Raw genomic sequence first — 16,059 nt, 5'->3', positions numbered from 1 at the left:
AAGTGCTGGCAGCATCAAAGTCCTGTAATAAGAGAATGAAATACTGATTAGGTTTTCAGAATGCCAGAGATACTATATGAAGAAATTTGAATGTCTTAATGATGGCATCACAGCAATGGCCTCAGGATTTCCTTAATGAATCAGAAACTGAGAAACACAATTCGTTAGTCAATAAAGTCCTCCATCAAAAGCCTAAATGTGAAGCAAAAAATGATAAAGACACAAAATCAAAGACGCATTTTCTACTATGACCACCTGCAAGAATTTCAAGCTTTATGTCAACATGTGTACCAGCAACAGCCCCTCTAACTGGAAAAACTTAGTCATGACTGTCCATCCCTTTTCAGTTTCAAGTCTTTGAAGGAGTGCATTTCCAAAGGCTTCCCGGTAGGCAGGGCTGAGCACATCCAGCAAGGAGTAGACTGTTTCATGGTAGGGAGTCTGTAAATGATCATCCACCTGGTCGAAAGCACAACCTACCACCCCGAGCCCTGCTTCAGTGAGCTCCAGGCAGTATCTCTTCCTTTCTCTTGTTTCCACATCGATATAGGCCACATCGTCTGCACAGCACAGGGTTTTTGAGACAAACATGGTGTTAACTGCAGAGAACATCATTTACAGCTGCTTCAGCTTCCAGCCTCATGTCTTTCATATCAGATCCTTCAAAGCCATTAAGCTCTGCATCTTCTTCAAATCCTGACACACTGCTCAGCTCCATGGGATTACAGTCTGTTTCCCTTCTGCAAACATCTTTGACCTAAAATCTTTGACCTAAGCCCTTTGACTCCAAGTTCGGTGATCTTTACAGTAGGTGGAGTGGCTGCAGCTGTGCCCTCTTTCGGCTCTGAGAAGCGTGCGACGTGGGAACACTACCATCTTACTCCTGCCACCTCAGGCACAAGTCTGCGCGCGCCCCGAGTCCTCCTCTTACTCCCTCCCCAGGCATCTGGCCATTTATTTATTTTAATTCAAGGGATACAGATTTTCTGGACATCCGCAACTCTAACCAAGATAATAGCTACCTTGTACCAACGCAAATTCCTGCCGAACAGATTCCGTTGAGATGCATAAGTTTAATATGCATATTCATAAGTCTAATATGCATATTCTAAGTATAAGGTGTGGTCTGTGCCCTTAAGGAACATTCAGCCAAATAGAAAGACAAGAATAACCCCATGAAAAAGAATAATTTTGTTAAACATTTATTCTCAGCATTCTAAGAGGCATTCTGTTCCTTGCCTTTCCAAAATAGGTGGTTAGCCAATTCCACGAAAGATGTTAGGAGGGAGAACCCCAAGTGTTAACCAAGTGTTGATATTCTACAACAGTTCACAGCACGGCCAGGACCTAGGGCCTTGGTCTCATTTTTTTTAGATTTTATTTTTTAGAGCTGCTTTAGGTTCACAGGAAAATGAAGCAGAAGGTAAAGAGATTTCCCATTTATACCCTGCCTCCACACATGCACAACTTCCCCTATTATCAACATCACTCACCAGGGTAGTACATTTCTTACAGTCGATGAACCTACACCAACACCTCGCTATCACCTACAGTCCAGAGTTTACATTAGAGTTCACTCTTGACGTTGTACATTCTATGGGTTTGGGGCCAGCTACCACCATATTTCCCGGGGACTATCAATATTTGGACCCATAAATGTTAGGTTTGCCCCAGAGCCAGGGGGAACAGAGTTGGAAGGGGAAAAGGGATCCAGGTAAAGAGGGAGAACAGAATGATTTCCAGTTCATCCATCTGAGAAGTTTAGATTTTTATGTGTCCAACTGTTTATTTAGCTGACTTTGTGTCATAGAATGTGGTATTATGGGGCAACAGAGTGTTTTTCTTTGATTTCATAGAGGCGAGTTCTATTTCTATTTTTCTAGAAATTAGAGAAACCTCTGCTTTTTACTCTATATGGGGTATATTTTATCAGACATATTTCTTATGTTTCCAGTGTAATACAAGTATCTAAGTAAAAAAGAGAACATTTCCTATAATAAGGGTATAATATGATGATAATGGAAATATAGATATGATGTTAGAAGTATTGTTTTAATGCCATCTCTTCAATACATGTCATAGGACTCAATGGAAATGTTCATAGGGGCATCAAACAACTAAGGGGTTTGAGGAGGGGTGTTTGTTCTCAGCCCAGGTCAGGGGATTTGGCCATCACCTCAATCATCTATACGTCTGTGCATTTTTTTTTAGCATCTTCCACTATAAAAACCTTAGAAGTGGAGTCCGATATCCTAATCTATGGAAGGATGAAGCCAAAGGCAGGCAACATCATGAAAGGAGAGAAAAGAATATCTTTTATCTTCCATTAGACTCAGAGAAATCTGAGAATATCTACCCACAAAGTCAACAGAAGAAAATGAGTATTCATATAATGGTACCCAACTATTAAACTAAAGAAAACAATGATTAAAGATCAAGCAGGGTATACTTCAGCTATATAGAATCATGCAGAATATTCAATAAAAAGCCAATCAAATCTTATACTGTCAAGAAAACTAATTATCACTGAAAAAGATACCAATATGACCAGATTTTTAATTTTTTAAAATACTTCTTTGTGAGAATATTTTTCATATATACTAACCTCTCCCAGATCTAGATACAACTTCAAGTTCATCCCTCTGTTTTAACTTTTACTGTTGTTGTTGTTTTGTTTTGTTTTATTTTTCCCGCTTTAGAGAGAATTGACAAATTCTGACATTTGTTCAGCTGAAGATTCAGACACTCTCAAGAAATAAAACAATAGTCCATACAAGTTTGCAAGCGACATGTATTGTGTCTTTTAAAACAAATTCCAATACAAACTGGACTTTGGTCTGAGATCACATGGTAAATGCACTGGAAAGGAGTACTAGAGTCACTACTATGTAGCTTTTTATTTAAAAAACTACTAAAGAAGTAAGTGAACTCTAACTACACTTCAATAATTGTCCCAACTTCGTGTTGATCCAGCCTTGATTTTCTAGGTATTCACCCAGAGTGTGCAGTCTACCACTGTCTTATGCCACTGTATAAAATGTTGCTTATGCCGTCCTGAAGTATTCAGACTCTATTCATTGGAACAGTGGAAGGTTTATACAGAGAGCAATGGTATAACCAGAAACACATTTTGAAAGGATAGTTGGAAATACCATGGAGAATGAGTTTAACTAGAAATATATAGGCAAACCACTTCATACTCTTTCAAAAAGAAAATTTTAAAAGAATGTTAGATTCATTCATTAACTCAAAAAGCATCTGCTGAGTAGCTATTCCATTACATCACAAAGTGGTTTTCTTTAAAGAGAGTCCTGGCATTTAGTGATAGTTTAGTTGTCTTTTTAGACAGAATAAAGATAAACTTGTTATTTTTGGTAACAAATCAGTACAATCTTTACTGTGCTCTTGACATGGTGCCACATAATATAAAGGACTAAACTACACCCAACAATAGATGATAACTTCAGTGTGGGCAGAGGCAATGAAATTGAAAATAAAGGAAGTGTGCAGAAGGAACTCTCTTCAGCATCCATGGAGGACACACGCGAAGAGAAGAGCGTGGGACTTGCTCCTGCTTCCTGGGATTTGAGTCTACTGGTCTACCCAGGATACCCCAGATGTGCCACCAACCTCAGATGCATGCTCTTCAAAAGGAGAAGACAAGACTAAACTCTAATTTCCCTACTAGCTCTAAAGACTCTTAACTTTATCTTAGTTAAGAACACACTGTGTCGTATAAAAAATTCAAAGAATTAGAGAATTAAACTCAATTCACATTGGAGGAAAATTTGTCATTTTGATAGCATTCAGCTACAATTTTCAAATATCCTTGCTTATAACAAGGAACTAAAGTAAGCTAGTGGTGCTGCATGCAGAATTTATGCAAAACTTCACTCATATTTTAAATAAATTAGAGGTAATTTTCCAACATAATTTGAAGTCTTAATGAGAAGATGTAATTTTATTCATGAAATTTCCTTTAATTCTGGTTATAATCTACACAAACAGCTAAGGATATATGAATAGCATTTGTTAGTTATGGTACTTTTTTAGATTGGCCTCTCAATGAAGTCCCGTTCTTTTCTCAAGTCCAGAAAGACAGTTCATGTAAAAGGAGCTATTATTCCTTGATAATTACTCAGTGGCTCTCTGTATAGTATTGCCTCTGCGTCATGTGGTTTAGCAATTTTTAAAAGAAATTCTTTAAATAGGAATACCAAATAAACACAGGTGGGGAATTTCTACATATAAAACTGTTATAAAATTTGTAACTTAGAAGTGCACTTATATAACACATTAATATTTCCATTTAACATAGATGAAAGATTAACACTAGTGATTTTAAAACATTGTTTTAAAAAGAAAATAAATAACAGATTATTCTTATCTTTAAGAGCCATGAGACCAGCATCACTCTGTAGTAACACTAAGTGATGTAATGGTTGATATTCTTCCCTATCTTGGGACTAGGTAAAGAACCCAGTAATTCAATAGCTCAGAGGGAGGGTAAAAAGCGAAGGGAAGGAGGTCCAGGCCGTGCAGTAGGGACGGGGGGCTGCAACCGGATTAGGAAGAGTAAAATTATCCCCTAGTAATTTGTATGGAGAAGCAGCCCAAAATCATGGTTTTGGCGTTTCCCCCTGTAAAACTAGTCTACATTCTTTTTATGATGATCTGTAAGCTCATTTGTCAAGGAACCTTGTTTCAGGTGGGAAGAATGAAGAGTGGCCTTTATTTTCAATCACTTATAAATTTATGGAACAAATAGGATAAGCTGCAGATGGGTGGGTGGTGGTTAGGGAAGCGGGGAATACCAGCACTTTCAATTTTGGCTCATAATCATTTAAAACTGAATAAATCTGACTGTGATGTGCAATGAGGAAAACTCTAGCCTATAAGTGCTCTCTGCCTATGAAAGTAACTAGGTCCACAATGACTGCATGCTAACTTGCAGTTTTTAATGTTCTCTTTTTCTCAGACACGGTTTTAAAAGAGTTCAGGATGGTCAGCTCTGGAGCCAAATCCTCTGTGAAAGAACAAAGACAATGTGAAAGGACTGGTCATTGGTTAGGTTCCGTGTGACTGCAGGAGCAGAACCCACAGAAATTCATAAACCGTGGAACCAAGGCAGAAACTTAGCAGTCAAACAAAATTAATGCCCAAGGAAACTCACTGAAGCACTACGAAGAGGTCAGCAGTCTGTACCAAGTACCACAGAGAAGTGTATTTGGTTTTTCCAGTTTCACTCCACAAGAATAAGAAAGGATGGTTCCTAATCACCGGCGGGTACCAGTTAGTCCTCACAGCTGCCAGCCATGGAAAGGAAATTCAGCAACCAGCACTGAAGCAAAGGTGACCCCATGCAAATTACCTGTGTGGAGCTCAAATGCTACCTAGGGTCTTCCCATGGAGACCCTTCATCATGTAAAAAAGATCCAGCAAGTCTCCGTGGAGCATAGACTTGAGTTGAAGAGTTAAAAAGCAAACCACACAGAAAGAGAATTGCTGGCAATCCTGACAGTTTCCCTACCCTTACTGGCCGCCAGCCTCCCCTCATTTTCACCTAGCGTACTGGACTTTGGTGCCAAATGGATCTTGGTTTAAATCCAGCTACTGTATTTATTAGGCATGAAGTTCAAGATAAGTCCCCCTCAGAGCTTCATTTTCCTCATCTGTAATGTTGGCGGCATCTAGGCTGTATTAGTTAATCTATGAAATTGCCTACCATGGAGACCAGTCTACAGAAGCGGGAACCATAGTGCTTGGTTTCTACTTCAGACTCTAAAATTCCTACCTTAATTATTTGTCACTGGTCCCAGGGTTTTTATTGTTTAGAGATGATCTCTCCTGTATTTAAAACTCAGTTTTCTTGAGTGAAGTTTGATTTAATACCAATCTCTTCTGTACTTCAAATTTAGTTTTTCCCAATGAACTTTAGGTCACCAGGGTTTGTTTGGTCAGTAATCTTTGCTATCATCCCAAGGAACCAAACCCTGACCTAACCACATGGCTAATAAAAAGTATCTTTGATAAAAACAATAGAGCTCAAACCTAAATGTAACATTTTAAGTAATGCAAAAATCCACACAAGGCAGCTCAACTTTCACTGCAATTTCAAATCTCTGAATGCATGGGACAGGCTTTCTCCCATCTCCATGCAACTTCTGGGAACTTCAACACAAAATCAAGAAGGTTTCATTTGTTTTGATTCTATCTTTTAACTGACACTCTGTTGTATTTACTATCTTTCTCCCTGTGGCTTTACTCTCATTTTACGGGATTAGCTTTACCCTTCGCAGCGCTCATGGGGTTATTCCCTCTTGAACATTCACCACAGGTTCCATATCCTGCTAGCAGAGGGAGATTAGTGTTTTAGTTAAGATTTCTGTGGAAGAGTTATCTGAGACTCAGATAAGTTGGCATTCATTAAAATAATTAAACCCTACTACTAAACATGATTCAGAAAAGATAATACCTAGTTTTAATCTGGTATCCTTTTCACTAATACTTAATACTTGTTCTAATTTTTATTCCAATCATATATTTATGTAAAGAAGTTACTAGTCCTTTTCCTAAATATATAATTCCCCCTGAGAGGGAACAAAAAAGAAAAATAAAAGCACAAAGAATAAAAATAAAAAATAAGAGAAGTTAAGCATGCTGTCTCTGGTCAAGTTAAATTGTCTGGTGCTTCCTGGTACGTGCGTCTAGCAAGGGAATAGCCAAGGTGCAAGACAAGAAAACCCATTTCTACAAATATCGTATGATATCACTTATATGTGGAATCTAAAAAATGGCACAAATGAACCTATTTACAAAACAGAAATTGAGTCACAGATGTAGAAAACAAACTTACGGTTACCAAGGAGGAAAGCGGGGGTGCGTGGAGGGATAAATTGGGAGATTGGGATTGACATATACACACTACTATATATAAAATAGGTAACAAATAAGGACCTACTGTAGAGCACAGGGAACGCTACTCAGTGCTCTGGAATGACCTATATGAGAATGTTAAATGCGCTGTTCACATAAGAGATTTCCACTGAGGAGCTGCCCTGGGGTCCGTTGTAGCCCCCAGTGAGGGATAATATAGACAAGAGAAGCCAGAATACGTGGATATCACCAATTTGCACTTTCTGAGACCTCGGTACCAAACTTGGGAAGCTATTTAAGGCCAAGATGTCGTACTGAACATCCTTAGAAGCCAGGACCTCACCGAGGAAAAGAAGAGAGCAGGACGCCTGCCAGGACAGGTATCTCCAAGTGAGAAGTGCGGGTGACAGGAGTAAGGACAGCGTTTTCTCTTTTTTAGTCTTTGCTCAGATCATTCGTTTGGGACTTGGGTGGTGGACATTCACTTCTAACTCCCAAAGTGCCGTGGGCACCATGACGATGCTATAGTTTCACAAGATGCTACGAGCCACCAGGCATTTGTTTCTGCTACTGCAGAATCCCCGAGTCCCATGGCTGCTGAAAGGGGCTCCTCAAACAGATAGCAAGGAACAGAGTCAAGGCCGGCCTGGCACAGACCACAGGGGTCCCATCGCAGCCTTGAATGTGGGTGGGTCCTCAGGGCAGGTTCCAGAGCCTCCCACAACCAGAAAACCAACCTCCCACAACCACAACAGAAAACTGTCTCTTCTTCCTCTTCCATCCCTCCTCCCTGGCACTTCCATGGCGTCCCCCCTGCCAGCCACACCTCATACCTGCTTCAGACGGGCCACCTGTCCAGGGCAGAGCGGCCCCTGCAGCCGTCAGGTCTCCATCACAGTGTCACGCACTCCAGTGTGGAGGGTCTCGGTCCCGTTTTTTAAAAAAGAGAGGAGTTGACTCTGCCTGGACACCGTGGGGTGCGGTCAGGCCCCCCTGCTCCCCTGAACTGGGGGACACTCTGTGGTCCCATCGGTTGCTGCATGGCACCTCCCCTACTTCCCAAGTTCCATTTTTCAACACCCCTCATCCTAGTTTCCACGGCAACACATGGTTCTCTTCATGAACCTACAAGAGCAAGGACATGCCTCCATCATGGGAGATTTTAAACAAAAAGTACATAACAAAAAGCACAAATTACTTCTTCTTTGGAGTTATTTGAAGATTTAGTGGCTGCATGTTGAAGAATGCTGTATTACTATCCACACACTTTTCTTCTGGTTGAAATCACCATTTAGGAAAAGTGCTCCGTCATGCAGAGCTTCAGTCTATGTTTTCATATTCCAGGAGCTATTATTGACCCAGGAGGGTCACACCATCGCCGTAAAGTCTTCGCCTATGCTCTTACTTATACGGATTTTGAAATGTTCCTCTTGATCATTAGCACTCACGGAAACATGGAGGACTTTTCACTTCTCACGAAGCGAGTCCCTCCGTGATGCACTGTGAGATATTTGATTAGCTCGGGAAGATGGACTCGTTTCCCAGAACTGTTGAGCGGTGTCCCGTTTCTGCAGAGGCTGCAAATGGAGCCTGTGATTGCACTCTCGTGTGCCCATCCAGCCCGGGGCGATGCTACCCTTCCTTCCATAAAACTGGCATTTGCTCTTTGCTGGCCTATGAAATAGCAGCTGCTTTGTGCACTTAGTATTCAACAAATATTAATTAATGCTACTACGGTCTATATCTGGGCAGGCTGTCTCTGCTTCTTTTTATAAATGTCCGTGTTTCACTGTTATATTTAGACATTACAGAAGGGCATTACGTTACATGGTACAATGGTGTTCAATACTCAGATAAATCGTTACCCTAGTTTTTAAAGTCTGAAGAGGATGCCCCAGGTTCTACTAGTGAGAGTTTCTATCCTTTGACGTTTAATTGTTGAAGGAGGAGGGGAGGGGGAGGAGGAGAAGGAAGAAGAAGAAAATGGGGAAGGATTGTTATGAGGTAACGGAGATGAAAGCGGCATGACTGAGGAAACCGTCTGTAGAGGGTAGCCCAACAAGGGAAGAATAATTTAGGACTCATACACGTTAAAAATGGATTTCCTTTCGAAGAGAAAAACAGCAACAACAAGAAAATAATTAGCATGTAGCTTGGTTCGGCTTCGTCCGAACCCAGAAGTTAAGATAAGGACTTGGATGCAAGTGGTTTATTTAGAAGGGATCAGGGACCCCGGAGCCAAGGAAGGGGCGCGAGGAGAAAAGCCCACGGAGAGCGTGGGAGCAGGTGCGGCCTGCAACGAGGGGCCAGGCCCGCCCTCCTCACAACTGTCTCTTCAGGGGAAGAAAGGCGTTTACCCTCCACCTTGTACCTCCTCGGCTTCAAGAGGACGACCAACCCACAACACTCCCTGCTGGGGCTGAGTTCCCACAGCCCTGGGGGGAGACCTGAGGAGGAACAGCAAAGAGATGCTTCCGGAGCTTGAGAGAAGAGAGAAGACCATCAGGTTCCAGGGCGCGGGTGCACACGGCTGGGGGCGGAGGAGGGAGGTGGGGACCAGCCCAAGCATCTGCCCCAGCAGGGCCACGTCTGGGCTCCCTGGATCCAGATCCCTGCAGCAATGACACTCCTCAGAGTCCTTGCCTGACGCCTGCTCACCGCCCCTCCCCGGCCCCTCCCTCTGCTATAATCTTCACCCCCTTGACTTGTCGTCACGTGATTTTTTTTTTTTTTTTTTTTTTTGCTTGATGTCAGTTTTCTCGACGCAAAGGGTACACGTCTCCCCAGGACCCACGGCAGTGCCTGACACACATAGGCTGCTCCATCTGTATTGGTTAAGGGATTCATGTCAAGTTGTTCCATGCACTAGATTAAAAAGTAAGTAATCAGGGCTTTCCTGGTGACGCAGTGGTTGAGAGTCCGCCTGCCAATGCAGGGGACACGGGTTCGAGCCCTGGTCCGGGAAGGTCCCACATGCCGCGGAGCAACTAAGCCCGTGCGCCACAACTACTGAGCCTGTGCTCTAGAGCCCGTGAGCCACAACTACTGAGCCCACGTGCCACAACTACTGAAGCCCGTACGCCTAGAGCCCGTGCTCCACAAGAGAATCCACTGCAATGAGAAGCCCGCACGCAGCAACGAAGACCCAATGCAGCCAAAAATTAAAAAAGTAATCATAATGCCCTTGATTTCTACATCTAGGGGGATATGTGATGTTTTACAAGAAATATTAGGATGCTTTGAACTCAAAGGACAAAAGATTCTTTTGTTAGAAAAACAAAAACAAAAATACTGGGACTTCCCTGGCAGTCCAGCGGTTAAGACTCCCCGCTTCCACTGCAGCAGGTGTGGGTTCCATCCCTGGGCGGGGAACTCAGATCCCACATGCCAGCACAGTGGGCCAAAATAGAAAAAGAAAAACAAACAAGCAAACAAAACAACAACAACAAAACCTACCTATTGATATTATTACATTACATGGATATATAAGTATTATACAGATGTACAGACTGTATTATGTGGATCCATAAAACTGGCTCTCCGCAGAGCACAGTGAAAGTTGCTGAGGCTTAGAGGAGACAGCGGGAGACCCAACAAGGCAAATGCACCTGCAGGAGCCGGGCGACCCCTCACTGCCGTCCTGTGATCTGTGCGGCTGGCAGACAGCGTTCTGCACAGCTTGTGGGAGAGAAGACAAGGTCTTCATATTAATCAGTTGGTAAAGAGCTAGTCTGTGAAAAAGCCTAAAGCAAAAGGAGGTTTCCGGATCCCAGGGCCCTGACAAGGTCAGGGTGTAGGAGCTCATGCGCTGGGGCAGAGGAGGTCAAAGGCAGGGAAGCATTCAGACCACGTGGAACCAACAGAAATCCAATTTAGGCTATTATGTTCTCTCAAGAGACAAAAATAAATAAATAAATAAAAATAAAAAGCCCTCATTTTAAACAACAGAAGCAGAAAAATCCTGCAATCGATACCTGAAGAGTGACTCAAAGTGACTCAGGAGAGCAGACAGGAGCAGGGAAAGAAGGGTGGGATCAAGCCCTCACCACAACACCCTGTAATTACAGTTAATCTTGGCTTCTTAGCTCCGAGTCCTGTCTTCCCACTGTGATACTCTTCCCAGATCAAGGAACACGTCTTTGGCTTCCTTATTCTCCAAAAAAATATGCTTTTTAAAAATTTTGGGAAAGATTTAACAAGGGGAGTGAAGAGAAAATAGTTTTAAATTTAAAATGAAATGAGAATGAATCTAGGCATTCGGGAAAATATGCTAATTACCTGATGTTCTGTAATTAATGCTGGTCTGGACAGCCTAACCCTTCAAGAATCTCCAAAAGTTAGCTATTGTCCCCAAAAGATGAGCCATTCTCAATGTCTTTGGAACATGTTATTATCGAATGCCAAATGATTGCACTCAACACCCAAGTTATTATTCATTTGAGTTGCACATTTGAGTGGACAGAAAGCCATCCTACTCGCCCACTGTGAAATAATTTTCTTCCAGATTGTCCTTACATGGCTTCACTTCCAGAAGATATAGCAACATTGCACCTCTGAGAATATTAATCATAAAATTCTCAGTAGAGGATTTTTTAGAACAAAGCAGTATCTCATGTCTTAAAGAAAATGGGAAGCAGTAACCGTATCTTTTTTCCCACAGTGAGTAAGTGCTAAATAAAGGGCGAAATAGTAGGACTAAGTCTTCAAAGATTCAGAGTATATTAATGCAACAAGCACTTGTGAAGCAAAGAATTGGGAATTGAGGGTCCAAAGATGAATAAAATATAGTCTCTGCCCTCAAGAAAAAATTTAGTTTTTAACATTTTCTATCTGTTTGCTTTGACTATGTTGTCTCCCAGACCCAGAACATAAGGTTTGTCCTACAGATAAATCAAAACAAACTGATGGACAGTGAAGACCCAACCCTAATTTGCACTGCCCCATCATGGTAACTGGAAAAAGTACGATGTTCTAGGGATTCCTCAGTGTATTCAGCCATCAACTGAACACTGAAAATAACCCTTTATTTGGTCATATCACTTCTGATATTTTTCAACGTTTCCTCTGAAGAGCAAGACTTGAACCCAAGATCTTTTGGAAGGTAAATAACATCACAGTGGCCCCTTTTATTCTGTGAGGAGAAACTATGACAATGGCCAGAGAAGAGTGCTGGGCTCCAACCACCTCACCATTACAACTAGTAACAATCAGTGATGATTTACCAAAGGAGAGCAAACAGCCGATGGGAGAGTTGTTACCCAGCAGAGTATGGGGGTAGCTGTAGAGTCTTCCCTCCTGAGGGTGGGAGCAGGTCTGTGACATCCTGGTGACCTCTTTAACTCATGAGTCCCACTAAAACAGAAAGCCATGCCCCTCTTCTGTTTTAGCCAAGCAGAAGACCTTTTGACTTCTGCTCCTTAATTTACCTCCAATAAAGTTTCCATTTTTACCAAAATCCAGGATTGGGGGAACTAGTGTCTAATTACTAAATATTGTCCTTTGATTGGGGTGGGGGTAGTAGCAGGGGGTGTCCGCATCAGCGAGTGATATGGACTGAATTGTGTCCTCCCCCCAAAATCCATATGTTGAAACTCTAACCCCCAATGTGACTGTATTTGGACTCAGGCCTTTTAGCAGGTAATTATGGTTAAATGAGGTTATAAGGGTGGGGCCTTAATCTTATAGGATTGGCGGCCTTATAAGAACAGGAAAAGTGAGATCTCTCTCCCTCTCCGAGCATGGACAGAAAAGAGGTCATGTGAGCACACAGCAAGACGGCAGCCACCTACAAGCCCAGAGAAGAGGCATCAGAGTGAAATCTACCTGCTGGCCTTGATCTTGGACTCCTCAGCCTCCAGAACTGAGAGCAAACTAACACTGATCATGGTGACAGGATTCTCCTGAAGAGAAATAAAAAGCTGCCCTGGGCAGGACTTCAAGCCCAACCAAGAAGCGTCATGCAGTGGTTCATAGTTTGGAAACTGAAATCTCACAGACTTTAGTCTTGATCTCTGCTATGCCAGGGACTTGCTAAATGACCTTGAGAAGGGAACTAAACTCTCTGAGTCTTGATCTTCCCACCTGTAGCATGTCAATAATAATAGTATCCATCTAAAAGAGTTTGGAGACAATTAAACAAGACAGTGTTTACATAATAAGGAAGAACAAATCTGACTCCGTATTGGATCTATCTCTTTTTACTTTAACCTTTGGGTTCTATTGCTTTTGCTACAAGTTAATCACTAAGGGGGTGTTGCCTATAAGCTTAAATTATACGTGATGGGATCCCTGCCTCCCATGTAATGAACGTTAAGCTAAAATACCTTTGTTTAGCTCACAGGAAACATCCAGACCTGGCCCACCCCGTGAATGGCTGCAGGAAAGAAGAAATGAACGCATCCCCTCTGGACGCTGACTGGAACCAGGACTTTAGCCCCTCCCCTTTTAGTATAAAAGAAGCCTGAATTCTCACTCAGGGAAGATGATTCTTTGGGACACTGGTCCACCATCTCCTCGGTCTGCTGTCTTTCTGAATAAAGTCACTATTTTTTCCCTCAACAACTCATCTCTCGATTTATCGGCCTGTCACGTGGCGAGCAGCATGAGCTTCTACTTGGTAACACTTGTAAAGCTCTATTACAATGTCAGGCACAGAAGTACACTCATAAACATTTTATAACCGGAGTCTAGATCGATTTTAAAAAACCTTGCTCACGGGAGTTGGGGTTAGCAGATGTAAGTTTTATATACAGAATGGATAAACAACAAGGTCCTACCTAGGGAACTGTATTCGATATCCTGTGATAAACCATAATGGAAAAGAATATTTTAAAAGAATGTATATATATATATATATATATATATATATATATATATATATGTATGTATAACTGCATCACTTTGCTGTACAGCAGAAATTAACAAAATATTATAAGTCAACTATACTTCAATTTAAAAAAATCATGCTCAATATTTAACCAGTTTCTTCATCCTGCAAGGATATTTTTTCCTCTTTTTTTCTTAACCCTAGGTACTATAGAAGAAGACATACAAAGTCTTGGCTAAGGTAATCTAGTTTTGATTATGAGTTGAATATAGAAGTTAACTTTCAAAGGGATTTCTTTCCAGTACAACAAAATATGTTGTTTTTCAATCTGCTTTTTTCTGGTGTTCTATCAGTCACCTTTCATTCCTTTCTTCCCTCTCCCACTTCCCTCCTGGAAAGTTAGGCTCTCACTAAGCCATTTACCAGATAACATTACTGATTTCCATAAGTACCCATGCAGGGCACTAGGACACTCAAATAGATGTTTATGGTGCATATTAGTCTCTATTCCAATACAAAATTTCATTATTTTCTTTAATACATTTTAATACAATTCTTAAATACAAGAATTAAATCTGCATGCTGTGTGACAATTCCTTTGCTCTCTCAATTTTAGTTAGAGACACTAACAGCATTTTCTCATCAGGTCCTGCTACAATAACCTTGTTTCAAGTATTCTCTCTTCAAAGTGCTTGGTTTTTTTGCCGCCTTGGAGCATCAGCTCTTATGACTGTGTGGCATCTAAATTGTTTCCATGACTGGAACATCAGTGAGGGACTTAAATAGTTGAGAGATGCTTAGTTATAACAACCAATGCAGGACCAATCCTCTAGTCAAACAAGGATCAGGGACATCCAAAACAAAATGTTTTTTCCTTAAAGAAAAGATAATCTACATCAAGTAACTCAATAATACTTGTGAAAATAAATTGGGAAACAGGCCAACAAATAAATTTAAACATGTATAATTTGGGAACAAAAAATCTTTCTACAGCATCAAAATTAATATTTGTAATTCTGAGAAGTTGTTTACATCCTAAGTATGGGGTTGCATTACAAATTTTGGGGTAGGAAATACAATACTGCAGAACTGACCTTCCAGGGGAGCTGCTGTCTTAGCCACAGGCAGATGCAGGGAATCAAATGCTGTGGTGCATGGCCCAGGAAGCTGCCCACAGATTGGTTAGCTCCAGAACAGTACTTACTGCTAGACCAGAATAAGCAGAAATTGGATGCCTCGTATCAGCCTCACATCAGCTCTGAAACTAGTACCTGACCACTGGGTTGCCTGCTAAGATGAAAAGTATCAATACCTCAGGACCATACTTGCCAGCAACAAGAGAGGATGCAGCAAAGACACAGCCTGAGTGAGGGCGTGTGATGACTGAATACCTGGAGCCTTAGCTGCAAGAGAATCTGAAAGAGGTGAGTGCAGTACAGGAAGACACACAGAGAGAAAGGGATACTGGACTGATGAGAGTCAGTCCCCCATATCCTCCACACTTAACCGTTCTGTCCCCTGTGGATCTAACCAGTACCTCTCCTCTCATGTGTCCAGATCGTTGATGGAACAAATAAATAAACCCAAGACGACTGAATGAGGTCTTCCCAGTGTCCTTCCCAAAGGGGTCAGGCATGGAACTTCATGGAACATAGCACCATGTGAAATACTTTGGTTATCCATTTTTTTGTTCCTAAAATTACTGAGGACCAAGTTAGTTCTTTCACTCAACAAAACCAATTCATGAATAGAATGCTTATTTTTCTGTTTATATAACAAGGGAACAGATGGCAGTGGTTCAACTAGAACCCAGGGTGGCCCCGGGATGACAGAGACTGGTACGCAGGGAACAGTCTGACTCAATGCAGGAAACAGCAGCGCTCTGACCATTGTGGTTCCTTTCTGCTTGCGCTCTGCTGCCCTTTGACTATGTGTATCCAGTGTTAACATCCCACAGCCCTTCCCCATGGACAGATCACGCGAGGGGCCCACATCAGTCAGGGCTTCCCTCGGGTTAGAAACTAGATTGCTCTTTTGTTGAAAAACTCAGTGTTGAAGGACTGACACATGGTACCTCCTCTTACTCACAAAGGTCTTCCGGGAAAGCAATTTTACAACCTCCATTGATAACCTGTTCTGTTCTTAACCTCCTGCTGCCAGAGAGGGGCCCTGGTTACAGCCAGCTAAATAGATTTATCATTGGGTGATAAAATGCAAACTTTTTGGTTAATCCTAAAAACGCTAAATGCACTGACTTTAAAAATCCTAAATTTGAGAAGAAAATCTAACAAAATAATTTTTCTCTAAGTACTAACTTAGTACTTAATTTGCATAATTAATGGCTTGTTTCCTAGACA

The 16,059-nt window shown here is 41.7% G+C and overlaps 1 pseudogene; it reads right to left on the bottom strand.

Moving 5' to 3' along the window:
• Positions 1-323: 323 nt before the first annotated feature.
• On the bottom strand, positions 324-10,681 carry LOC137751012 (GSK3B-interacting protein-like; annotated as a pseudogene).
• Positions 10,682-16,059: the final 5,378 nt, after the last annotated feature.

The sequence above is a fragment of the Eschrichtius robustus genome, chromosome 17 (assembly GCF_028021215.1).
Source record: "Eschrichtius robustus isolate mEscRob2 chromosome 17, mEscRob2.pri, whole genome shotgun sequence".
Classification (NCBI taxonomy): Eukaryota; Metazoa; Chordata; class Mammalia; order Artiodactyla; family Eschrichtiidae; genus Eschrichtius; species Eschrichtius robustus.
This window is presented reverse-complemented; position numbering and strand designations above follow the sequence as displayed.